Below are 26,766 nucleotides of genomic sequence, written 5' to 3' on the forward strand. Positions count from 1 at the left end.
CTCCATTGATCAGGTACAAACTGAAGCTTGCAGATTGATTGGCCTGGGGCCACCAGTGAGTCAGAAGGGGGCAAATCCAGAAAAGGTAACCTGACATCCTGCTCCCCAGCTCTGTGCTGAGTTCCCAGGTACTTGAAAAGGCAGGCCTTCTGGAATTCTGAGTGTTGACTCACTGCTGGGCCCCAGGGTAAAGTCCTTGATATATAGTGAACACTTGTGAGCCAGTGGGGAGGAGCTGAGGTGGGGAGGGGTGCTGGTGGTGAGAAGAAAAGGGAGGAGAGGACTTGGAGAGGGACTAACCTGCATCCCTTCCCACTGTGACTGAGACGTCTACACCAGCAGGCTGATTCCCCCAAGCCTGGCTGTCCGTCAGAATTACCTGGGAATTTCTTAAAGATAAAAAGGTCTAGGTCCTCCTCAGTCAAAATCTCCTGGGATAGGGCCCAAGCATTTATACTTTAGGTAGGTCATTCTGACATCAGCAAGGTTCAGGAACCCCTGGTCTACAGAGTCAACCAAGATAACAGGTCAAGCATCTGAGCAAAGTCTGAACCTCTGAGGCAGGGACAGAGGAAGTTTAAGTAATGACTGTTCCCATGTGCTTAATACATGGGATCCTCAGAACAGCCCTAAGACTAGGCACTGTTAGGATCCCATCCACTTTAAAGCGTGGAGACTAAAAAAGGTTAAGTACAGGTCCTCCGTCACCCAGCTAGTGGAGTCTCAGCCTGGCTTTGAATCCCTCTCTTTTCACTGGGCCTGTAAGCTTAAGCTCAACACTATGCTAAGCAATGGATGAGAGGACAGTGGCCCTCTCTCTGCTTCTGCAGACTGTATCAACATCAGCTTTCCTGAGGCTTAGTGCTTCCACCGGTGGGGAGGATGAGGATGAAATTCTTTGCCTTGGTAGGCTGTAAGGAGGGTTATGGAAATTCATCAGGGCAGCTAGTGAAATGGGTACACTCTCTGAGGTCAGGCAAGTCATGAACTCAACTTTTAATTCTGCCTCTTTTTTTTTTTTTTTAGCTTTCTAACTTTGGACATTGTATTCAATTTGCCTAAATTATAATTTGCCTAAATTATAATTTGCTCATCTATAAATACCATTGTTTACTCTTTAGGGCTGTTAGGATGATTAAATCAAATCATATATATAAAGCAGAATGTGATGCCTGGCATACACTGTTAGAACAAATGCTTTCGTTCCCTTTTTATTATTCTTTTAATGGGAATATAAATAAGGCGCTACTTTTTGTCATGGGCCAGCCATCATTAGAGTTGAGGTGGTCCCTCCCTGCTGGGAAGCGGCCATGCTTAGCCAGGAGTTTTGGAAAGCACTATCCAAAAAGCAACCCTGGATCAGGGCTCGAGGAGAAGCATGTGCTCTTTGGGCAACTGAGATTCAGCTGTCTTCTCCTTCCACTCTGACCAGTAGAAGTGAGTTCACTGCTGGCCAGTAAGCAGACCCAGAGCTGTGCTAGGCATAAGAGAGGGAAGAAGGCTTGAACTGAGGAGAGGGTTAGAGGAGGGAAGACTCCACTGAAGGTATTTCCAGCAGCAGAGGTCCATGAACCCAGAGTCACCCAGGATCATTGTTCCCTGCCCCAGTCTGGCTTTTCTCACCCACTAACTCCCATCCTCATCTGAGCCAGCTGATCAGTCTTGGGGTATAGGTGGATTTGCACTCAGGCCTGCCCTTTGGAGTTCTCCCCTTCCCCCACCTTCTATGCTGGCTAGGGGTCCCTGAAAGTAACGTCAGATAATGCTTCATGCACACCCAGGGATGCACAGACTCTGATTGTTGGGGGTCAGGATCCCTTTGAACAGGACAAAGAACAGGAATGGGTAAGGAGGGGTTTGGGGGGGGGACGGGAATCAGAAATCTCTGCCCTTTCCAAGAGACATTGAGGGAGGGACCTGCAGAGTGAGCCAGCTCAGGCCTCATTTCTAAGCCACCTACTTCCATTTCTGTACCCATTACTGTGACTTTGAGAGATTAACATCTCCAGGTCCAGAATTTTGCGCCTTCCACTATCTCCTAGCACAGACTGCTCTGTTTACCTCAGACAAGCAGCAAGGAGGGGGCAAGTTATTCCTGATTCATCGCACAGCCCATCTCCCTCTTCAGGCTTCAGATTCCTCACGTGCACAATAAGGGACTGAAACAATTGTTCTATATTGAGACACTGGCCAATGATGTCCATTATGAATTGTTTGCTGTCATGCTGCTGTCAAAAGGTTTGCTGAGACAATTATATGACATTTGACAGTGCCTGGTCTGCAGGGCATGACAACTTTCTGTGACTCAGCTTCTTCATCTATAAATGGAGGAATAACAATCTACTTATGGGGGTCTTGTGGCAATTGAAGGATCTCTAAAAGTGCTCAGGCCAGGATTATTATTAACTTCTTCCGTGCTCAACCACGGAATGAGGTCAGATCACATTCTGTCTGTACAGGCATACTTAAGTTCACTTCCTCACAGAGCTACAATTTAACCATAATAACTTGCTCTTTTTTATAACTGAGCAGTCATCTAAGATATTGGTTCTCAAAGGGAGAGGTACTGCCCCCTAGCGGGCATTAGGGGATCTGTGGAGAAGTTGTTTGGTTGTCACTCACTGGAGAGTTCTACTGGCATTGGAGGAGAAAGGGGGGTTAGGCCCACACGATTAAAAAATGTCTCATGTTCCACACTGCTTTTGAGTGTCCCGCTGCCCAGTCACATGGGTGTAAAACTTTATTTTAATTACTTGAGCCAATTTACACTGACACATAAAAAGAGTTTTTGCACTGACTTTCCGGAATGAAATTAGCGTGAATTTTGTTTGTTTTGGTCATATCTGAGTTGCCAATATAACACATCTGTTTCAGTCAGTATTTACAGTGTCTTATTCAAGGCAATTCTGTCTAGGTGCAAGCAATAGACTCCTTCATTGAGATTCCTGGTGGTTGTGACCAAGTCTTTACATACTGAAATATATATTATTTTATTTGTAGTCACTTTCTCTTTTATATTAATTAGGATATTGAATGTTTTAAAGTGTAAATGTGCAGACAGGGTATTATCTGTGAATTTCACTTCAGGATAGTAAATGTGTTCACAACATATTTGTTATAAAAAGGAAATACTGATTTTGAAAGAGTTGAGAACTATTAATAAAAGAGAACGACATAGAAAGCCTTTCTGTATCCTTCGTAGAAGTCCTGTTCTGGTTATTATCTATTCCATGTAAGGTCCCACGTAATTAAATACCTCTTGGAGTTTAGTGTTAGGAAGTTTGACTTTCATGACCATCTGTTCTAGGTACTTCCTTTCTTTTCTTTTCTTTTTTTAATAACTGCATCCTTTAATGGCAGGAATACAATTATGAGATCAAGATAGACTATGGAGAGAGGGCAGGTGACATTTCTGGAAGACAGTTACAGAGTACAGAAAGGGGGTGGAATAGTCATGCTGTGATCATTGTAAAAATACAGTACATTATATACATGTTTGCACTATCAACTTTCAACTCTGAAATCATATTTACACTTTTGTTACAATCCTGGTTAGAGAACAATTTTTCTTTAAAAGCTCTAGGCTGAGGGCAAATGAAAATTATGGGTGAGTTCAGTCTCTAGGTATTTTCTTTTATTAGATAATGATAGGTGTGGAACACATGTTCCCTTTTCTCCTCAATTGCCAGGAAGCTCATAGTTAAGGTTTGGAGTTCATTTGCAGTGAAAATCCTTATCCCAGCTTATTTTTATTTTTATTTTTAACAGAGTTTGTTGGTTTTCTTTGAGTGCAGCAGTTTGGCTTCAGAAGGGTTCTCCGGGCCTTCTTTTTTTCTGGGCTACTGCTACAGCTTTTAAGGCCTACTTTTGCTTCTTCAGCTTTTGAACCTCCTGGAAAACCCCAATATACAGAGCCTTTTTGGTCACCCTGCAGTGGCAATGTGCTGGTTGAAGTACAGAGGGGAAAAGGTGCACTCAATCCCCAGCTCCTTGCATGTCTTCTCAAAGACATCATTGTTGGTCTTACAGGACTTTTGGAGCATCATATTCCTCTGGTCATCAGCAAATAGCACTTGTGGGCTTTGTCCTTTGGATATTTCTATATGTAGTCTTCATAAGTGCAGATTTGACCTCCAGGGAGCTGGGGTCCCCAGGGTTGCCTTGCCACGACCTTGTTCATCAAACCACACTTGCTTAATTTTTAGTTTCTCCTTCTGGATGGCCATTTCCAAAAACAAGACTTTTCTTGACTTAATCAACTTTCTCAATCCCACTGACATTCTGGTATCTGAGCAGTGTGGAAGGGGGCAGGTCATCCTCTTGGCTGAGCTGGACTGTTTTCTGGATGACATATCTGCGGGTGGCCTGGAGGAGACCTCAGGGCTGCAGGCCCGGTCTGTTGGAAGCCTGGTGCTTCTTCTGTTCCTTAGCCCAAGGCCTGGGGGCTGCGTCACTACCGCCTGAGTCCAAATCAAACTCAGCGCCCTCCATGCCACCCTCAGCATGGTGATTTTTGACCCCTTTGCTCAGTTTTTATGGACAATTATTTCATTCTAATCTAATTTTGTTTCATTTCGGGACTCTTTAAATCATTCTTTAAATATTTCCTTGTGTCAGTGTCTTTTGTTGCAAGCTACCTTTAACTCTGTTCTGGAAGTAAGGGTAACATAAATAATAACTGTGAAACTCAAACATCACAGTTTGCAGTTTCCCCCCCAACACTTGCCAACTCTGGAAGTCTAGGTCCGCAGGACCTGGAAAGCCTGTGTCAGGGTGGGCTCAGGTGGTCTTGCCCTGCACACTGGAACTCTCTGATCCTCCTCCTCTTCCCCGTCAAAGGCTCAGGGCCTATGATTGCAGGTGGGGTGAGTAGAAGCAGGCACTCCTGCTCTCAGGACCCACCCCAAGTCCTGGCTGGGTCTCAGGGATATGAGGTCAAGGTGGTGTCAGGGAAGGGCACCCCAGCTCCAGGTTCAGAGAAGCTCAGAGCTCCCAGTTCAGACACTCTCCCTCCACACACACTCCCTGCCCCCTTGTGTGGGTCTCTCAGGCAGAGCATTTGAAGTTCAGGTGTTTGAAACCTGAAGTTATCAGTCCCTACATCTGACCTTGGGCAAGACATCGCTCCTTGCCTCAGTTTCCTCATTCAGAAATGGAAATGACACCAACCCCAAAGTTATCATGAAGACGCATTAGCATTGCAAAACGGTAAGGCAGTGCCTAGAACACAGCAAGGGCTCAGTATCCGCAGTTGCTGTTCACCCCAGTCCACCTTGGATTGCTGTTACTCCTGTGCCGGCGTGCATCCTCCTGCCGTGAGCTCCTGGAGGTGTAACTGTGCACTGAATCTCAGCTCCGCACTCAGAGCTCAGTGGCAAATTGTTAACTTTTCTAAGCCTCGATTTTCTAACTAGTAAAAGGGGGATAATGAAATCTACTCTAAATTTCGACGTGTGGTTATTTCATGGGTAAAATCTGGCATTATGAAATTTTCTTTATCCTTTTTTTAAAAACTCTTATGGGCATATCCTGTTTTTCTCTAGAATGAACATGAATTATTTATTTTAAGTCACTTATCAAAGCATTCTTTTTTAAACAATAGCAATACATTTATTGAGTGCTTGCTACATTTTAGGCATTTTTCTAAGCACTTTACATACGTTATCTTACTTGATTCTCATAATAAAGCTCCGAGGAAGGTAATTTTTCTCACCCCCATGTTATAGATGAGAAAACCAAGGATTGAGGAAGTTGAGCAATTCCCCCCAAGACAACTAGCCAGGAGGGCAGAGCCAGGTTTCAAAATCCGGGGTCAGCGGACTGCGCAGGCGATTAGAGTCGGTTCAGTTTCTTGCGCCGCGAACCGCGAAGTGCAGGATCTGAGGCTCTCGGGCTGCTGGGGTCGCCGGGCGGTGAGGCGCGCGCAGGCCGAGGTGACCGGGGCTGGACCGCGGGGCCGCCCCGGGGCTGGCGGCGCTCGGGAACGGCGGGTTGTGCGGCCTCAGTCCGGGCCAAACGGGCTTCCAAAAGTCTCAAACTTGTTAGACCTTTGGCTCTTAGTCCTCCTTGACTAAGTGGTGTTTTTCTTCGAGTATTTTCTGCCCTGCACAGTTTGCCTGAGATCCAGATTAAGAAATTGTCTTCTCTAGTGGATTCTGAAAATGACTACAGACCTTTCGTTTAAAGAAGACAGGATTGTGAAGCGTAAGAATTTCGAATCAAGGGACCTTTTTATTTTACACATTCTATTACTTCTTTGGGGAATTATGTAAAATGGATCGTGGTCTCATCTATTTGTAGCTAGGTTCTTAAAACTAGACTCTTTGGTTCTTATTTTTTAAAAAGTTTCAAACACATATGGCGCTACAGAGGCTAAATATGAATTATTTGTACTTAAAGGTGTAATGTATTCATTAATAATATGGTAATGTCTTGAACATTGTAAGCATTAGTAAGGCTTAATATGATGTAAATAATATGGTGAAATAATAAGGTGAGGCATTTATAAATTCGAAAGTAAACTACTGGGGGGAAGCAGACTTGGCCCAGTGGATAGGGCATCCGTCTACCACATGGGAGGTCCACGGTTCAAACCCCAGGCCTCCTTGACCTGTTTGGAGCTGGCCCGAGCGTACAGTGGTGCATGCAAGCAGTTCTGTGCCACGCAGGGGTGTCCCCACGTAGGGCAGCCTCAAGCACAAGGAGTGCACCCTCTAAGGAGACCCGCCCAGCGCAAAAGAAAGTGCAGCCTGCCCAGGAATGGTGCTGCACACATGGAGAGCTGACACACAAGATGACACAACAAAAAGAAACACAGATTCCCATGCCACTGACAACAGAACAGTACAAAGAAGCGGACAAAGAAGAACACGCAGCAAATGGACACAGAGAACAGACAACTGGGGGTGGGGGTGTGGGGGAAAGGGGAGAGGAAAAAAAAAAAAAAGGAAGAGTATTTAAATTGCACAAAGAGGCCATTAATAACATAAAAGCATTTCAGAAAACACAGACCCACAAAGTATTGGCTGTAAATATCCAGTTTAGTTTTTAGACTGAGACTGTTATGGAAAGTTATGTTATGGTTGATGGATTAATAAAATCTTAGAAAAAGTAAAAGCGACAACAACACAAACCATATGGTCTGACTCCAAAACCCATGCATCCCCCTTCCTTCCTCTTCTTTTATGTTTTCTCCCCAAAAGTATTTTAATATTTTTTTGTAATAAAAGGAAAAGAAAATCTTGTTGTAGGTAAATCTATACATGTTGTAAAATTTCATAAAACTACACACATACACACACACAAACGAGTACATGTAAAAACTGGTGAAATCTGAATAAATCTATTCTAGTTATTAACTCCATGAGTTTACACAATATATTTAGTTCATAATAGCACAATCATAGTTTTGTGTCTGGCTTGTGTCACTCAGCATAATGTCCTCCAGGTTCATTCATGTTGTCACATGCTTTACAACTTAAAGTTTCTTGTTACAGCTGCATAATAACTAGACTATAGGTCACCAAAAAATAGAATGGGGCTGGAAAATGGAAAGCTGAGAGTTAATCTGTGAAGAATTGGTAAAAAATGTTTGTTCCAAACCCAACTCCTAAGCGCTGGTCAGGATGGTCGCAAGACCAACTAATGCACCAGGCAAAGCATTAGGCGTGAGCTTTATTGGGCTACTGTATGGTATGTGACTATATCTCATTTAAACTGCTGAATATATAATAAATATTTGTTCAAGAATAGCCAGAAATAGCAACTATGTACAGCAGGGGAAAAAGAGAGAGATTGAGAGGTGAAGAATTTTGTTTGTCTGGTTTTTTTTTTTTATAATTGAAATAATGAAAATGCTCTAATAATGACTGAAGTGATGAAAGCACAACTATGATTATACCAGATACCATTGATTGTACATTTTGGATGAATTGTATGCTTTATTGATATGTACTGTAAAATTGATTTTTTGTTTTGTATTGTTTTGTTTTTTAAAAAAGAAAGCATTAGCAAGATCTAAAACAAAGTGATAGTAACATAACTGGGTACTGTTTTTTGCAATAAACCAGCAATGTTTGGAATTGCTGCATAAAGTGGGGGTATTACTTTATTTAATTCTTGGTAATCTATAGTCACGTGCCACCCTGTGGCAACCTCCCCGACAGCCACCCTTTTTTATGTCCCATATGTCGTGGTAGGGCTGTTTCTTCAGCAGAGGTGGGGCAGATCAGATGAATACAAGCCAAAGCATCCACCTCTTGACTCCCAGGCAGAGAGGTTGTTTGTGTGACATATAACATTTTAAAAGTAATTACACCATGATTAACAACATATACAGCTATCCAATATTATGCAGAAGGCATTATTAAATCTCTAGGAATTTTATACAATCATTAAGTATTTATATGCACATTTTACCCACACAACTTTGATTAACAGAAGATTAGAAAATCCCTTTTAATTTTATAACACTTCATAAATACTTTTGTGAAAAAGATTTATTTTATTTATTTATCACCCCCCCTTGCCGCTTGCTTGCTGTCTGCTCTCTGTCCATTTGCTGCACGTTCTTCTGTGTCTGCTTATCTCCCTTTGTTGCATCATCTTGCTGTGCCAGCTCTCCCAGGTGCGAGTCAGCTGACCTTCACAAGGAGGCCCTGGGAAGCGAACCCAGGGCCTCTCATATGGTAGATGGGAGCCCAATCGGTTGAGCCACATCCGCTTCCCCATAAACACTTTTTATTCAACTTATAACATATTAAATGGACTTAAGTATTTTACTATTTTACTTTTTCAAGGTAAAAGAACAAATCTTTTCCAATAGTTTGAAATTTTTTAAAAAGATACTTTCTAGTGTTTGACGATGAGGAAGCAAAATATTAAAAAGTTGTTAGGTTTTGGGAAATAGATGTAGGTCAAGTGGCTGAGCACCTGCTTCCCATGTATAGGGCCCTGGTTTCAATCCCCAGTACCTCCTTTAAAAGAGATATATAGGTACAGCAGGGGAAACAGACAGATTGAGAGGGGAGGAATTTCCTTGTTTGTCTGTTTTTTGTTTATTATTATTGAAATAATGAAAATGCTTTAATAATGATTGAAGTGATGAACGCCCAACTATGTGATTATACCAAATACCATTGATTGTACACTTTGAATAAATTGTATGCTTTATTAATAGGTATCAATAAAATTGATTTGTTGAAAAAAAATAGGGTGGGTTGGGAGAAAAATACACCAAATGTAAGGTATGGACTAAAGTTAGTAGTAATATTTTGACAATGCTCTTGCATGCTTTGTAACATTGTTTGTATCACAACAATGCAGGATGTTGGTGGAAGGGTGATGTATGGGACCCGTGTAAAAAGAAAAAAAGAAAAAGAAGTTGTTAGGTGTGAACATTATGTTCTTTTAAAAGCAAGAAGACTTGTTTTCCTTAAACCACCAAGGACACGATAAGGTTAAAGTACAAGAAGCTATTTTGATAAAACAAGACTTTCTGCTTTGTATACTGATTAGTCAGGAGAAAAACTGTTGGTAACTTTTTACTAAAACAGACTAATGACTTAAGAAACATTATTACATTAACAAAGAAAGAACAAAATTTTAGTTTTGTACTAGTATAATACCCACCAAATCATACCCAACTTTGACCACAAAAATTTCTTTTCCATGAACTTTCTGCACTTTCTATATCCACTAAGCTTTTGTCCCACATTTTACCCTTTCAAAATAACCAATCATTTAATCTTAAGATAAAATTACTTTATTTTTCCTTAATAAAAAGAAAACAAACATTCTACACACCTTACATACTTAAGTTACAAAAATGATTTTGGAAACTGTCTCCAAGCAAACCTCTTATGACATACAATTACCATCAAAACTAAACAAACTTGTCACATAATGATTCAATTTGGTTATATGCGAACACAACTTCTCTTCATTTTAAATACCTATAGCATGAAATACTAGAACATTGATAGCTTATAGGGGATGTTTTCAGAAATATGTTTTCTTTAGTTTACTATTTTACCATTATTTCAGTGAGATACAATATGAAACTTTTACAAGGACACATTTCTGAAACAGTTTTCTGGAGGCAAGTTGGCAGGGAGGCTGACTGCTCTTACAAAAGCATCTAGCATTTTTCTATTCTTTTTTTTCTCTTTTACTTTCATAGAGTTGTCCAGTTTAAAAAGATCTAAACTTTAACCAAACCAATTTTCTCAATGTGGCTATCCAGGCCCAATTAGAATTAACATGGAAACAAAACATAAAACATTAATGTTGCTAAGTTCCCACTTTTCCAGCAGTTAAACTAATTCTATCAGCCCCTACTAGCCCATAGTCACACCATCCAGGTGGCAAGGGGTTCATGGAGTTGCTACCAGAATGTTTTCCCTATCTTAGTTAACTCTCCAGATAAATATATTCTGACAAGTACCCTGTTTAGCACTTCTGTTTGTGCGGAATGTTGTATCTGTGGTTTAGCCTTCCTTTGTACAAGCATTTTAACTAAGATTTAAAATTTCTTCTTTGATAGTTGTTACATCTGGATCACTATCTCCTTCTTGCCAGGGATTCCAGGTCTTAAGATCCTAATCCTTCTTAGCTAAGATAGCCCATGCCTTAGGTAGGGGTTTATTATGACCCCCTAGCTTTAAAAACCGGCAGGCTGAGGATTGTGGGAAGATGGCAGCAGACTAGCAGGAAGAACTGAATGCGCTCACAAAAACAATGGAGAAAGAACCAAGAGCTGTCTGAGAAACCCGCTTTGGGGGTCAGCAGACCAGGACAGTGCTACACAACTCCCAGGAGGGTGAATGACAGGGAGACAAAGAAGCTGAAACAACAAATGTGAGCTACCAAACCCCGTGGGGGCCGGGAAGGGTTCCCCTCCGTCAACCCCAAGATATTAGCTGGGGTAAAACCCCTGGCTCACTGCAGCCAACTAAGAGGGGAACAGACATCTTCCTTGCTGTCTACTGTTTCAAGGGAAAAGGGAGGGGAGGTTGGGGTGCTTTTCTTCAGTGAATTCAGCCAGCAGAGGCTGTTTTGAATCTCAGCTCTGGAGATTCAACACAGGAACAAAGGAAAGCTGAGACTGAAATACCTCAGTGGAAAGGTATGTTAACTACTGCCATCTGCTAGTTGGTCTGGAAACTGCATGGACAAAACTTCACGCTTTCAGTATCCAACCCCTGGGAGAAAATCTGCACCCCACTAGTGAGTACCTGGTCCGATTTTGAAAACTTAAGCTGGGCGATATTATTTTATTTATTATTTTTTTTATTTTTATTTTTTTAAAAGATTTATTTATTTATTTAATTCCTCCCCCCCCCAGTTGTCTGTTCTCTGTGTCTATTTGCTGCGTCTTGTTTCTTTGTCCGCTTCTGTTGTTGTCAGCAGCACGGGAAGTGTGGGCAGCGCCATTCCTGGGCAGGCTGCACCTTCTTTCGTGCTGGGTGGCTCTCCTTACGGGTGCACTCCTTGCGCGTGGGGCTCCCCTACGTGGGGGACACCCCTTCTGTGGCGCGGCATTCCTTGCATGCATCAGCACTGCGCGTGGGCCAGCTCCACACTGGTTAAGGAGGCCGGGGTTTGAACCGCTGACCTCCCATGTGGTAGACAGATGCCCTAACCACTGGGCCAAGTCCGTTTCCCATATTATTATTATTTTTAAAGATTTATTTTTATTTACTTATTTCTCTCCCCTTCCCCCCCTTCTGCCTGTTGTCTGCTGTGTCCATTTACTGTGTGTTCTTTTGTGTCCACTTGTATTCTTGGCAGTGGCACCGGGAATCTGTGTCTTTGTTGCATCATCTTGCTGCGTCAGCTCTCCGTGTGTGCCGCGCCACTCCTGGGCAAGCTGCGTTTTTTTCGCATGGGGTAGCTTTCCTTGAGGGGCACACTCCTTGTGCATGGGGCTCCCCTACGCGGGGGACACCCCTGCATGTCAGGGTACTCCTTGCGTGCATCAGCTCTGTGCATGGGCCAGCTCACCACATAGGTCAGGAGACCCTGTATTTGACCCTGGACCTCCCATGTGGTAGGCAGACACTCTATCAGTTGAGCCAAATCTGCTTCCCAAGCTGGGTAATTTTAAAGACTTAGAATAAATTGAACCAAATATCTGAGAAAAACTGTGGGAAAAAAAAAAAAAAAACAATGGGCAAGAGAGAGAAATTGGCCATCAGAGTAAATTCACCAACATATTCAGATCCTTAGACATCAGCAAAAAATTACAAGCAATACTAGAAAACAGGAAGAGATGACCCAGCCAAAAGAACAAACCAAATATCCCAAAGAGATACAGGATTTAAGATGATTAATCAGTCAGGAAGCAGATGTGGTTCAACTGATAGAGCATCTGCCTACCATATAGAGGGTCTGGGGTTTGATGCCCAGAGTGGCCCATGTGGTGACTGCTCACACGCAGTGCTGCCATGCTCAAGGAGTGCCCTGCCATGCATGGGTGTCCCTTGCGTAGGGGTGCCCCAAGCTCATGGAGTGTGCCCCATAAGGAGAGCCACCCCACACGAAAAAGTGCAGCCTACCCAGGAGTGGCGCCACACACGAAGAGCTGACACAGCAAGATGATGCAACAAAAAGAGACACAGATTCCCAGTGCTACTGACAAGAATACAAATGGACACAGAAGAACACACAGCGAATGGACACAGAGAGCAGACAATGGGGTTGGGGGGGAGGGGAAAGAAAGAAAGAAATAGAAATAAATAAATAAAAAGACAATCAGTGATAATCACACAACTATCCTAAATCACTTCAAAGAATTTATAGAAAATATGACTAAAGAAATAAAGGATATTAAGAAGACACAGGGAGAGCATAAAGAACAATTTGAAAGCCTTCAAAGAAAAGTAACAGACCTTATGGGAATGAAAGACACAGTGGAGGGAAACAGATGTGACTCAAGCAGTTGGGCTCCCGTTTACCATATAGGAGGTCCAGGGTTCGATCCCCAGGGCCTCCTGGTGAAGACAAGCTGGCCCATGCACTGAGGTGGCCCACACAGAGAGCCATCCCACGCAGGAGTGCTGCCCTGCATGGGAATGATGTCCTGCACAGGAGTGCCAGCCAACCCAGAGACCTGGCACAGTAAGATGATGCAACAAGAGATATAAAGGAGAGACAATAAGAAGATGTAGTGGAATAGGGAGCTGAGGTGGTGCCAGAGAATGGTGGCCTCTCTCCCACTCTGCAAGATTGGTTCTGGAGCCACCTAGTGAGAATACAAGCAGACACAGAAAGAATGCACAGTGAGGGGACACAGAGAGCAGATGGTGGGGGGTGGGGCGAAATAAATAAATCTTTAAAAAAAGACAGTGTATGAGATTAAAAATACATTAGAGGCATATAGGAGCAGATTTGAATTGCTTGAATACAGAATTAGAGACTTTGAAGGCAGAACATCTGAACTGGAAAAAACAGGAGAACAGAAAGAGAAGAGAATGGGAAAAGTGGAACAGAGTCTCAGGGAATCAAATGACAATGCAAAATGCACAAAAATTCACATTTTTGTTGTCCCAGAAGGAGAAGAGAATGGAAAAGGGGCAGAAAGAACATTTGAGGAAATAGTGGCTGAAAACTTCCCAATTCTTATGAAGGACGTAAATATCAATATCTAAGAAGGACAATGCACCCCAAACAGAAGAAATCCAAGTAGACCTACCCTGCGACACCTACTATTCATAATGACAAATATCAGAGATAAAGAGAGGATTCTGAAAGCAGAAAGAGAAAAGCAAAGCATCACATACAAGGGAAACTCAATAAGATTAAGTGCAGACCTCTCATCAGAAACCATGGAGGGGGAAACGGACTTTGGCCCAGTGGTTAGGGCGTCCGTCTACCATATGGGAGGTCCGCGGTTCAAACCCCGGGCCTCCTTGACCCGTGTGGAGCTGGCCATGTGCAGCGCTGATGCGCGCAAGGAGTGCCGTGCCACGCAAGGGTGTCCCCCGCGTGGGGGAGCCCCACGCGCAAGGAGTGCGCCCGTGAGGAAAGCCGCCCAGCGTGAAAAGAAAGAGCAGCCTGCCCAGGAATGGCGCTGCCCACACTTCCCGTGCCGCTGACGACAACAGAAGCGGACAAAGAAACAAGACGCAGCAAATAGACACAGAAAACAGACAACCAGGAGAGGGGGGAAAATTAAATAAATAAATAAATCTTTAAAAAAAAAAAAAGAAAGAAACCATGGAGGAGAGAAGAAAATGGTGTGATGTATTTAAGGTACTGAAAGAGAAAAACTACCAGCCAAGAATTCTGTATCTGGCAAAACTATCCTTCAAAAGTGAGGGTGAGTTTAAAGTCTTCACAGACAAAAACTGATAGAATATGTTACCAAACGACCAGATTTACCAGAGATACCAAAGCGGGTGCTGCAACCTGAAAGGAAAAAACAACAGTGAGAGATTTGGAGAAGAGTTTAGAAATGAAGATTACTAGAAAGGGTAAATAAAGGATAAGAAGACAGATAATAGAGCAGTATGACAGCAGAGAACCAAAGGACAAAATGGATGAAGTATGTAATGCCTTTACAGTAATAACACTGGATGTTAGTGGATTGAAGTCCCCAATCAAAAGATATAGACTGATAGAATGGATTAAAAAAATATGAGCCATCTATATGATGTCTACAAGAGACCCACCTCAGACATAAGGACACAGGTGGAGTGAACATCGCCATCTCAGGGTCCACAGAACGGAGGAATAGTATGGATTGGAGTGGATTTACACGGAAGTGGACTTGGCCCAGTGGTTAGGGCATCCGCCTACTGCATGGGAGGTCTGCGGTTCAAACCCCAGGCCTCCTTGACCCATGTGGAGCTGGCCCATGCACAGTGCTGATGTGTGCAAGGAGTGCCCTGCCACGCAGGGGTGTCCCCTGCATAGGGGAGCCCCATGCACAAGGAATGCATCCCGAAAGGAGAGCAGCCCAGCGCCAAAGAAAGTGCAGCCTGCCTAAGAATGGCGCCGCCCACATGGAGAGCTGACACAACAAGATGAAGCAGCAAAAAGAAAACACAGACAAAGAAGACGCAGCAAATAGACACAGAGAACAGACAACCAGGGTGGGGGGAAAGGGGAGAGAAATAAGTAAATTAATTAATTAAAAAAAAAAAGAGTGGACTTACTGATATTCTACTATAAAACTTTTGTGACTAATAGAAGAAATTGTATCATTGACAGGGAGAAAGTGGCCACAGTAGCTTCTGAGGGCAGGAAGTGGAAAGAAGAGATGTGATGTGGGGGCATTTTTGGGACTTTGGAGTTGTCCCAAATAATATTGCAGAATCAGATGCTGGACATTATATATCCTACCTTAACCCACTGAATGTACTAGGGGAGAGTGTGAACTAGAGTAAACCATTATCCACATGGTGCAGCAGTGCTCCAAAATGTGTTTGCTGAGTGTGATGAGTGTGCCACAATGATGGGGGAGGTTGTCGGTGTGTGAGGAGTGTGGGGGGGGGATGGGGAGTATACTGGAACCTCTTATGTTTTTTATAATGTAACCTTTTTTGTGATGTATGTATCTTCAAAAAAATACAATTTACAAAAATGATTAGGATGGGGGAGTGGGGTGTGGGTTTTATGGGAACCTCTTATTTTTTTTAATGTAACATTCTAATTTTAAAAATAAAATAAAATAAAAAAGGATGGTTAGGTTAAAAAAAAAAGTGAAAGATTGGAAAAAGGTGCTCCATGCAAATAGTAACCAAAAAAGAGCTGGAGTAGACCAGATAAATGTAAAATAACAATATCATAGTACATGAACAATAATTACTTAGTGCAACTAGCAAATTGTTCCTGTTGTCAGTATTCTGTAAGTTTCTTCATACAAAATAAACATTTACTTTTAATTGAGGAGGACTGGAGAAGAGATATATTTTTGGATACTTCATTTTTCTTTAACTCTTTTTTATGCATACTCATTAATTAAAACAATCCATCTGGATTAATAATGATTTAGCATAATTACTGTTGAAAAAAATTTTGAGTTTTTCTGCCTCATAAAATTATGAGTTGGCATATTGTTATCTGCAGTAATTCATTCCAATAAGATGTGAAGAATTCCCAAATAAGAATTTGATTATTCAGAAAGAACTATGGCCTAAATGGAAATTAAATAATTTAACCAATAATTTATTCTATTCTTAGAGATTATTATGTCCAAGAGTTAGAGCTGTAATATAAAAATTAGAATTATGTTGTAATTAATTTCTATTATATAAGAATTATTATTCACATTTATAAATATTGTTATACTATGTATTTCTTGTAATGGGTTATATTAAATCTAACCTGGCCTTAAAAAACAAAACAAAACCAAAAAACCCCCAACAGGTCAATATTTCTGTGTTTTTATCCTTCTTATCTAGTTGCTCAAAGAGTCTTGTCACTAAGGTGGTGGAAGTCCGCAAATCCCTTTCCAGTTTAACTCCTTCCTCAAAAGGCGGATTTCTTTGACTTCCACAAGACAATCTGCTATAGCTAACTCTACCGCCCATAGCAGCAGCCAGCCGTCTGCTGTGGCAACATGCTCGCTACCTTTACTAAATTTAATAATCTTTTGTTCTTGCTGTGCACGCTCTACTCCCATCAGTGTTTTTAGGGCATCCTGGTACACACACAGAGTTCCACAACAGTCAAGCAAGTGGGCAACTCCATGTTCTCTCAGCTGTCCCCACTTGTCTGTTCCCCGCTCATCCAGGAGGGCAGCCACCCCTCCCCACATGGATGTTATAGGCCAACTCAGGATATCCCCCGTGGATTCTCCCTTCCTGGAGCTCATGCCCGCCACGGCCAGTCTCCTCGATGGCTCACCAATTGTTCTAACCCAGCGCCTGAAGGGCAAAGGTTGAGGCCACTGCTAGACCAAAGAACACACCAGGCAAAGCATTAAGCTTGAACTTCATGGGGACTTATGAACAGGAGAGAATCTCTGATGGCAGCCATTCAAAGAATGAAGAAAGCACTCCACAAAGAAGCGAGAAAAGGAGGAGCAATATGAGGGTCTCAGTACAAAGACATTCCATAGGGTATGAGTCAGAGTTTCTGCAAGAGTTACATGAAGCTCATAAATGGCGTGTTTGCTGATACCATCGCAGGAATGAAGTATACAGCCTTGAGAAGATTAATGTTTGCAGTACCATCTGCACATTCTTTCTTCCAGAGAGACTTGTCAGTTTTTTTAAGATTTACTTTTATTTATTTCTTCCCCTCCCCCCACCTCTGTTGTTTGCTCTCATGTGTATTCGCTGTGTGTTCTTCTGTGTCCGCCTGTATTCTTGGCGGCACCAGGAATCTGTGTCTCTCTTTTGCTGTTGTTGCGTTATCTTGTGCGTTAGCTCTCTGTGTGTGCGGAGCCACTCCTGGGCGGGCAGCACTTTCCACATGGGGCAGCTCTCCTTGAGGGGCACACTCCTTGCTCATGGGGCTCCCCTATGCGGGGGACACCCCTGCGTGGCACGGCACTCCTTGCTTGCAGCAGCACTGTGTATGGGCTGGGTTTGAACCCTGGACCTCCTATATGGTAGGCGGATGCTCTATCAGTTGAGCCACATCTGCTTCCCTTATTTTTTTAAGATTTATTTATTTCTCTCCCCACCCTCCTACACCCCCCACCCCCATTGTCTGCTCTCTGTGTCCATTCACTGTGTGTTTTTCTGTGTCTGCTTGTATTCTCACCAGGTAGCACTGGGGATCTGTGTCTCTTTGTTGTGTTATCTTGCTGTGTCAGCTCTCTGTGTATGTGGCACCTGGGTGGGCTGTGGTTTCACGTGGGGTGGCTCTCCTTGTGTGGTGGCCACTTCTTGTGTGGGGGCATCCTTGCATGGGCCAGCACTCCTTGTGCAGCAGAACTGCGCATGGGCCAGCTCACCACATGAGCCAGGAGGCTCTGGGTATCAAACCCTTGGACCACCTATATGGTAGGTGGACGCTTTATCTGTTGAGCCACATCCGCTTCCCGAGACATGTCATTTTTTAACTAATCAAGTGTCCAGGTTATGCCGGCAGCTATGTGCTTTGGGCTGTGTTTCATTTAAGGGTGGGCATCCTGGGACCCTGGGGTCCCACAAAGTAGTTGTTCATAAATCTTTGGATTTTTCAGCTTTCTTTCTAGTAATGTATGTGACCTTAGACTTTCCCTTTCAACCACTGTCATAACCACATAATAGTCCTGCCAGTTGCAAACATTATAATGTGCTTTTACCTTTTCTATTCATTTCCAAAGATTAATAGTTTACACAATATATTTAGTTCATAATGGTGCAATCATAAGGTATCTGTCTTTTTAAGTTTGGCGTGTTTCACTCAACATAATGTCCTCCAGGTTTATCCATGCTGTCATATGCTTCATGACTTCATTTCTTCTTACAGCTGTATAATATTCTGAGTGTATAAGCCACAGTTTGTTTATCCATTCATCGGTTGATGGACACCTGGGCTGTTTCCATCTTTTGGCAATTATGAATAATGCTGATATGTGCAGATGTCTGTCGTGTCACGGCTCTAAGTTCTTCTGGGTATATACGTAGTAGTTGTATGACCAGGTCACGTGCCAAATCTGTATTCAGCTTCTTTCGGAACTGCCAAACAGCCCTCCACAGTGACTGTACAATTCTATATCTCTACCAACAGTGAATAAGCGTTCCTACCTCTCCACATCCTCTCCAATACTTGTAATTTTCTGTGTTTTCAGTAGTGACCATTCTAATAAGTATGAAATGAATTCTTATTGTAGCTTTGATTTACATTTTCCTAATCAATAGTGATGTTGAACATTTTTTCATGTTTTTTTCCCATTTGTATTTCTTCTTTGGACAAATGTCTATTCAAGTCTTTTGCCCTTTTTTTAAATGGGTCATTTGTCTTTTTATTGTTGAGTTGTAGCATCTTTTTATATATCATAGTTATTAAATCCTTATCAGATATGTGATTTCCAAATATTTTCTCCCATTGAGTCAGCTGCCTTTTCACCCTTTTGACAAAGTCCTTTGAGGTGCAAAAGTGTTTAATTCTGAGGAGGTGACATTTATCTATTTTTTTCTTTTTCTTTTTTAACAAATCAAATTTATCGATACGTATTAATAAGCATATAATTCATCCAAAGTGTACAACCAATGGTTTTGATATAAACACATGATTGTGCATTCATCACCTCAATCATCATTAGAGCATTTTCATTATTTCAGCAATAATAATAAACAAAAACCAAACGAACAAGAAAATTCATAACCTCTCGATCTCTCTATTCTTCTACTGCTGTACATGGCTCCTATTTCTGGCTATTCTTGCACAATTATTTATTAAGTGGTTTTATTGAGATATATTCATATACCATACAATCTATCCAAAGTGTATGATCAATGGCTTTTTTTTTTAAGTAGTAAGTTTATTGGAAAAATTGTGCAAGATGAAAATTAAATCATGTTTAATCAAACATTTCACTTCTTGGCTTTATTTAAAACGTATTGCTTCAGTAAATGGGATCCTCTGAAAAAATGTGGACAAGGCTGCCAAACCTTGGGATCCCAGAAAGGAGTCCCAGTAGAGAAACCTGGAAAAATGGGGGTTGGGACCAGATTGGAAAAAAGAGAAGAAAAAGGGCTTGCATGCCAGACTGGGGAGTTTGAACTCTGTTCTACAGCTAGCAGACAGCCATAGAGATTTGGAGCTGTCACTTTAGAAGATTAATTTGGAATGGGTCTTGCTAATGAGGATTACAGGCAGGGAGAAAGGAGGTGGTTTATTTATTTATTTATTAAGCAGTTTTACTGAGATAAATTCACATACCACACGATCTATCCAAAGCAATCAATGGCTTTTAGTATAATCACAACACTGTGCATTCATCACCACTAAATTTTTAGAACCATTTCATTACTCCAAAAAGAAAAACTTCACATTCCTTAGCAGTTCTTCCTGAGTCCTATATAACCCTAATTTCATCTTTTGAAATTGATTTATATTTACATTTTATATAAATGGAATCAGACAATATGAGATACTATGTGTCAGGTTTCTTTCACTTAGCATAATGAGTTTTGGGTGTTTTTTTTTTTTTAAGATTTATTTTATTTATTTCTCTCCCCTTCCCCCCTGTTGTCTGTTCTCTGTGTCGGTTCACTGTGTGTTCTTCTGTGTCTGCTTGCATTCTCGTCAGGCGGCACCAGGAGTCTGTGTCTCTTTTTGTTGTATCATCTTGCTGCATCAGCTCTCTGTGTGTGCGGTGCCACTCCTGGGTGGGCTGCTCTTTCTCACGTGGGGCAGCTCTCCTTATGGGGCTCCCCTATGTGGGGGACACCTGAGTGGCATGGCACTCCTTGCGCGCGGCAGCACTGCACATGGGCCAGCTCACCACATGGGCCAGAAGGCCTGGGTATTGAACCCCGAACCTTCCATATGGTAGGCGGACACTCTATCAGTTGAACCACATCTGCTTCCCGCATAGTGAGTTTTTCTGTCTGATATTAACATCTTATAATAGTATTAACATACATTCGTTTAATTTCAAAGAAAAACAATCTTATGTATGCAATTTTACCCATGTTCATATTTCACATGCAGTTTTGTTATGCTACAAAGATCCACATTACATTTTTAGCTTTCTTTTTAGGAATATACATGACTTTAGAGTTCCCTTTAAACCCCTTTCATATCCACATAATAGTACTGCTAGTTACAGACATTATGTTGGGCTTTCACCTTTTCTATTCATTTCCAAGGATTAACACATCTTTTTTTTTACGAATTCTGCACAAATTAACCCTCAATTTTCCATTCTCTAACCTCGTTCTATATTCTGGTGACCTTTATTCAAGTTATTAACTACATGGGTTTACACAATATATTTAATTCATAGTAGCACAATAATACAGCAATTGTGCTTTTGTTTCTGGCTTGCTTCACTCAACATAGTGTCTTCCAGGTTCATCCATGTTGTCATATGCTTTACAACTTCATTTCTTCTTCTTTTTTTGCATTAATTTTATACATGCGGGCTCTTTCACATATAATATATCAGATATTTGATCATCACAGCTACTCTTTTTTTATTTAGAAATATTTTTAAAGAAGCTTTAGGTTATATAAATGTTACAAAAATATATATAAGGGCTTCCCATATACTCTCCCTTCCCCCTCCCACACTTACCCACATTAACAACATCCCTCGTTAGTGTGGTACATTTATTACAATTGATGAACACATGTTGAAGCATTGCCACTAACTGTGGACTAGTTTACATTATAGTTTACACTCTGCCCTATAAAATTTTATGTTATGACAAAATGTGTAATGGCCTGTATCCGTCGTTACAATGTCATGCAGGACAATTCCAATGTCCCAGAAATGCCCCCATGTCACACATATTCTTCCCTCTCCCTCCCCTCAGAACCTCTAGTGGATACGGCCTTCATGAGAATGATAAAAGTTCTTCTGTTGCTAGAATGATAATAAATCTATAATAAAATAATAATGGCTACTTTAGTCTATTTTTCATTCCCCATTCTTGAGGTTTTGGGGACAGTGAGACCCACTCCACCTCTAATTGAGAGGGGGCTTAGATCCCTTGGGGCAGATGGATGGAACTATCTTGCTTGCAGTTGCAGATACTCTCTGTTCATTGGGATGGGCGATGTCCAGTATCATCTCCTTGTTAGTTGCCCTGGGTAAGTCAAATGAACTAGATAGTGGGTATTACAACTCTGCTGAGAGTCAGGGTTCAAACGGCACATGAATACACCAAAGATTTAAGTCTCTTGGACACATATTTAACAAGTCTAGTGGTAATTATAGGTTCAAATACAAGGGACAGAAGAGCCATGTGTAGGGAAATTATAAATGAGTCTAACTCTGTTACAATGGGGGGCATAAATTCCAAAGTAAGGCCCACTGACAGGGTGCCAAATTCCTGAGCTTGTCTGTCCTGCTTACAGTGTCTAGATGTCTCTAGAGCCCTCAGCTGCTCCTCTGTTTGAGGCACTGTTTACCGTAGCAGTCAATGAGACTTGCATAAGCTTAACATCTGAAATGACCTCCTGACTCACTGTGGAATATTTAAAAAGCCATAGAAGGAAGCAGACTTGGCCCAATGGATAGGGCGTCTGCTTATCACATGGGAGGTCCATGGTTCAAACCCCGGGCCTCCTTGACCCGTGTGGAGCTGGCCCATGTGCAGTGCTGATGCATGCTAGGAGTGCCCTGCCACGCAGGGGTGTCCCCCGTGTAGGGAAGCCCCACGCGCAAGGAGTGTGCCCCGTAAGGAGAGCCGCCCAGCATGAAAGAAAGTGCAGCCTGCCCAGGAATGGCATCTCACACATGGAGAGCTGACACAGCAAATGACGCAACAAAAAGAAACACAGATTCCTGGTGCCACTGATAAGGATAGAAGCGGTCACAGAAGAACACACAGCAAATGAACACAGAGAGCAGACAACGGGGGGGTTGGGGGAAGAAGGGGAGAGAAGTAAATAAAAAATAAATCTTAAAAAAAAAAAGGCCATAGAAACTCATTTATGTTTAATATTTCCCCCTTTTGGTCAAGGTCGTTTTCCAGATGCATTGCTAATTGGCACTTATTGCACCCACTCTTTAAGGTTGTTATTGGAGGCTCTAAGTCCGAGACCCTATATTGCCTACCCACTTCATCCTTTGCCTCTGCTCCCTTGTCTTTGGATGGAGAGAGATGTAAAGTTTTCTGTCAGGGGAGCCAGTATTAACATGAGAGAGGATCCCTTGCTCCCCTCAAAATTTGTGGGAGTCAAGCTATGGGAGTCAAGTTATGGGAAACCTGGAACAACCTCCTCAGAAATCAATAAGTCACTTTGGATTAATGACATTTAAAATATTTATTATGGAAAATTTAAAGCTTAAAGAAAGTAGAGAGTTGTGAACTACTACATATCTAACATCCATATAAAGAATCTTATTTGCATGGTCACTCTTCTTTCAACTACATCATCACCCACTCTACTCACCATCTCTACAAAAGTATTTTTTGGAAGCAAATACATAATATTATCAAATATTTAGTCAGTATTCAAATTTCCCCAAAACCTACATAATGCATTTAGTTGATATGTCCCTTAAGTTTCTTTCTCTCTCCCTTTTTTTAAAAACAAAGCAATTTCATTGATACATATTAATAAAGCATACAATTCATCCAAAGGTTATGATCAATGGTATTTGGTACAATCACATAGTTGTGCATTCATCACTTCAACTATTAATAGAGCGTTTTCATTAATTAAATAATAGTAATGATAATAAACAACACCAAAAAAAAAAAAAAAAACACAAGAAAATTCTTCACCTCTCAATCTCTCTCTGTTTCCCGTGCTGTGCATAGTTGCTATTTCTGGCTATTTTGGCACAATTATTTATTTATATATTCAGCAGTTTTATTAAGATATAGTCACATACCATACAATCTTTCAAGACTGTATAATCAATGGCTTTTAGTACAATCACAATGTTGTGCATTCATCACCACAAAAAAAATTTAGAACCATTTCATTACTCCAAAAAGAAAAACTCCACACTCCTTAGCATGCCTTTCCCAGCACTACATAACCACTAATCTAATTTCATCTTCAAAAACTGATTTATATTTACATTTTATGTAAATAGATAAGTATAATATGTTACACAATATATTTAGTTCATAGTTGTGCAATCATATAGTATTTGTCCTTTGTGTCTGGCTTGCTTCACTCAATGTAATGTCCTCCAGGTTCATCCATGTTGTCATATGCTTTACGACTTCATTTCTTCTTACAGTTGCATAATATTCTGTCGTGTGAATGTACCACAGTTTGTTTATCCCTTCTTCAGTTGATGGGCACTTGGATTATTTACAACTTTTGGCAATTGTGTATATTGCTGCTATGATATGTGTTTGCAAGTGTTTGTTCGTGTCACTGCTCTGTTCTTCATCTCTCCACATTCTCTCCAACACTTGGAGTTGTCTTCTTAATTGTGGCTATTTTAATAGGTGTGAAATGATGTCTCATTGTAGTTTTGTTGTTTTGATTTGCATTTCCCTAATCACTAGTGATATTGAACATTTTTTCATGTTTTTTTTTTTTAATCTGATTACAGTACTTTATTTTGAGCTAAATCCTCATTTATGTGAGAAGAACCAAGCAGGTTCCACTACTGCCTTCTTTGGCAACTCAGACATTGTTGTTCCCAAGTTTATTAGCTGCACAGAGAGGTTCTTTCTCAAATTTAGGTATAAACAAGTATCAGTATTGATTTTATTTCGTCATGTTAACATACATGACACATCAAAATGAGAAACGCACAATTTAACCATTCAATAGCTTGCCTTACACCAAAAGAACAATATACATATTAAACATTTACATAGTCCTTCCACCTAACTTAACAAATGTCCTCAGCCATTTTCCAGCATTTCTCACAAAACTAGAAGCCTAGTTTTGCTCTTTAAAATCACCATTCTGTATCATGCTAGTAGACTCCAGGGCTTCCCCTACGATTACCTGCTGAATAGAGCCAGCCACGCTGCCCACAAATGCCACACAAACACAGGGCTGCCCCTTAAGATGGTAGCCTGGGTTCCAAGAGCTGATCATTTAACAGGAGTGACTAGGGATTAAAGGTTGTAGTGTATGATTGCAGCACAGTTATAGAGAGGAAGGTGCCTGTGGCCAAGAGAAACCCCAAATGATGGAAAGCAAGTTTCTGCTAATGGATTTCTTGTCAAAACCAAATCCCCTGACTGATACATATTTAACATCGGAGCTACTGCTTTCATTTCTTAAAAATATTTCACAGCTGTGACCAGACTCTGGAAACAATGAGCTGTTACATGTTTCGTGTGTGTATAAATAACACATTGAAAATTACTCGGTGAAACTTTAAAAATGTCTGATTATAGCAAAGATTTAAATTCTCAGCAAATGTTTCTATAAAAACTACCTTGGATCATTTATGGATATGGTAATAATGTACTCTCTATGCAGTTTACTTTCTTTCTGCCTTGATTTTCTACCCAGATCTTAGCACGTTATTTGGGCATTACCAGTTATATCTGTGAAGCTCATAATCTTCGTGATTCAGTCAGTCAGTTTTGAAACGTCTTTCTATGCTGGTTTTAGCAGTCACCACAGAAAGAGTAAGTCAAATCCTAGTCAAAGGACTGTCCATTTCTCAAATACAGAAAAATCTGAGATATAAGTCAGCAACTAGCTACAATTATACTAAAGGAAAGAACAATCACAACACCCTACCCTCAAAAAAAAAAAAAAAGCTGCTGACATGAATTAAGTCTTCAGAAGAGGATCATACTGTAGTTGACAAAATTCAAGGCAGGGAGTTTAAGAGCAGATAGATACTATCACTTGTGTACTTGTTCTAATCACCTCATGTTTTCAGCTGCCAGGATTGCTTCCTTACAGTGATTGTAATTCAAGGACTGAGAGACCACTTCAGTCTTACTCCATTTTGACATGCGCCTTTTACTAAGAAAGTATTGGAGATAGGTTCCCCCCAGCCCCAGGATGGTTCCTTCATCTATTTGCTCATTGTTTTTTGCTCATCGTCTGTTTCTTCTTTAGGAGGCACCAGGAACCAAACCTAGGACCACCCATGTGGGAGGCAGGCACCCAACAACTTTAGCCATATCTGCTCCCTGAAGATAGATTTTGAAAATACTGTAGCTTGGCTGTTGCTTTCCATACTACTAGCAACTAAATTCACTAGCCTTTTCCTCACCTTCCTGTACCAGGTGTTTTAATCTGAAGGCTCATTGCTTACTAAAGCCCCTCTCAGCCCTATCAAGAAATTTGAAAGTCTGAGGAAATAATAGAAATATCAGCCTTGTTCCATGCCAAGAAGGGAAGAAAACCCATTAGAAAGTAAGTTCCTGCTGCTCCTAAGCAGTTTTAGCTGCCCTTATCTTTCCATAGTTTTTTCCCTCTTAGGAGTTTCCTATACAATTCTGCCTTAATGATACACTTTTATAAAATGTATCCATACAATAAAACAGAAATGGAAAATAATTACTTCAGCTGAGAAGCTGAAGGTGCTGCTCTTCTGACACCTGCCCAAATAAATTCACATCTGGCTCCAAACCCGCCTTCACAGGATTAACAATCCTATTTTAAACAATTATTGGATTTATAAAGAGAGAGAGAGAGACTTGTTTAGCCTTCCAACTTTAAGTTAAATCATTATGCTGCCAGATTCCAGGTGTTTAAAATGGAATCTTAGAAGGTTTCCCTTCTCTTTCTTCATAAACCTGAGAAGAAGAAGAAAATTAGCTACCTCCTCCAGGTCCGCCTGGGATCTGTGTACAGTTTGAACTGGTTTGAAGAGTATAACTAGGTACCTACCTATTCACAGTGCTTAGAAAACAGGCTACCAGGTGTGGGTATGGTGAAAGCCCCATTTTTACTGTCTGAGGTACTGGGTTTGCTCTAAAGTTTATCTTGGCAAGTCCCCTAACAGTCTGTCCAGCAGAATGAGGCAAGTGTCACTCAGCTGTCAGGTGAGTGTGGGCTGGTGACTCAGCTTATGGTGTGTTCATTTCTTCTGGATTTACCATTAGGTTTCTGTCCTTAACAGGGTCTACCCACCTGACCCACAAGCTGGCTCAGTCTCAGTGCTAAGGTGCACTAGGAAAGGGAGTGGACAATGACAAGTATTTGAGATCTCTCTGTGGCACAATGTGAAATGGGAGGGGTTTTTGTCCTAACTCCAAATACAAC

General features: G+C 41.3%; 1 protein-coding gene across 1 annotated transcript in view; it reads right to left on the bottom strand.

Annotated features, from left to right (window-relative positions):
• The window catches only part of HBEGF (heparin binding EGF like growth factor), a 98,321-nt gene that overhangs the window by 14,286 nt on the left and 57,269 nt on the right, over nucleotides 1-26,766 (bottom strand). The gene's annotated exons all lie outside the window — the stretch shown is intronic.

The sequence above is a fragment of the Dasypus novemcinctus genome, chromosome 2 (assembly GCF_030445035.2).
Source record: "Dasypus novemcinctus isolate mDasNov1 chromosome 2, mDasNov1.1.hap2, whole genome shotgun sequence".
In the NCBI taxonomy this organism is placed as follows: domain Eukaryota; kingdom Metazoa; phylum Chordata; class Mammalia; order Cingulata; family Dasypodidae; genus Dasypus; species Dasypus novemcinctus.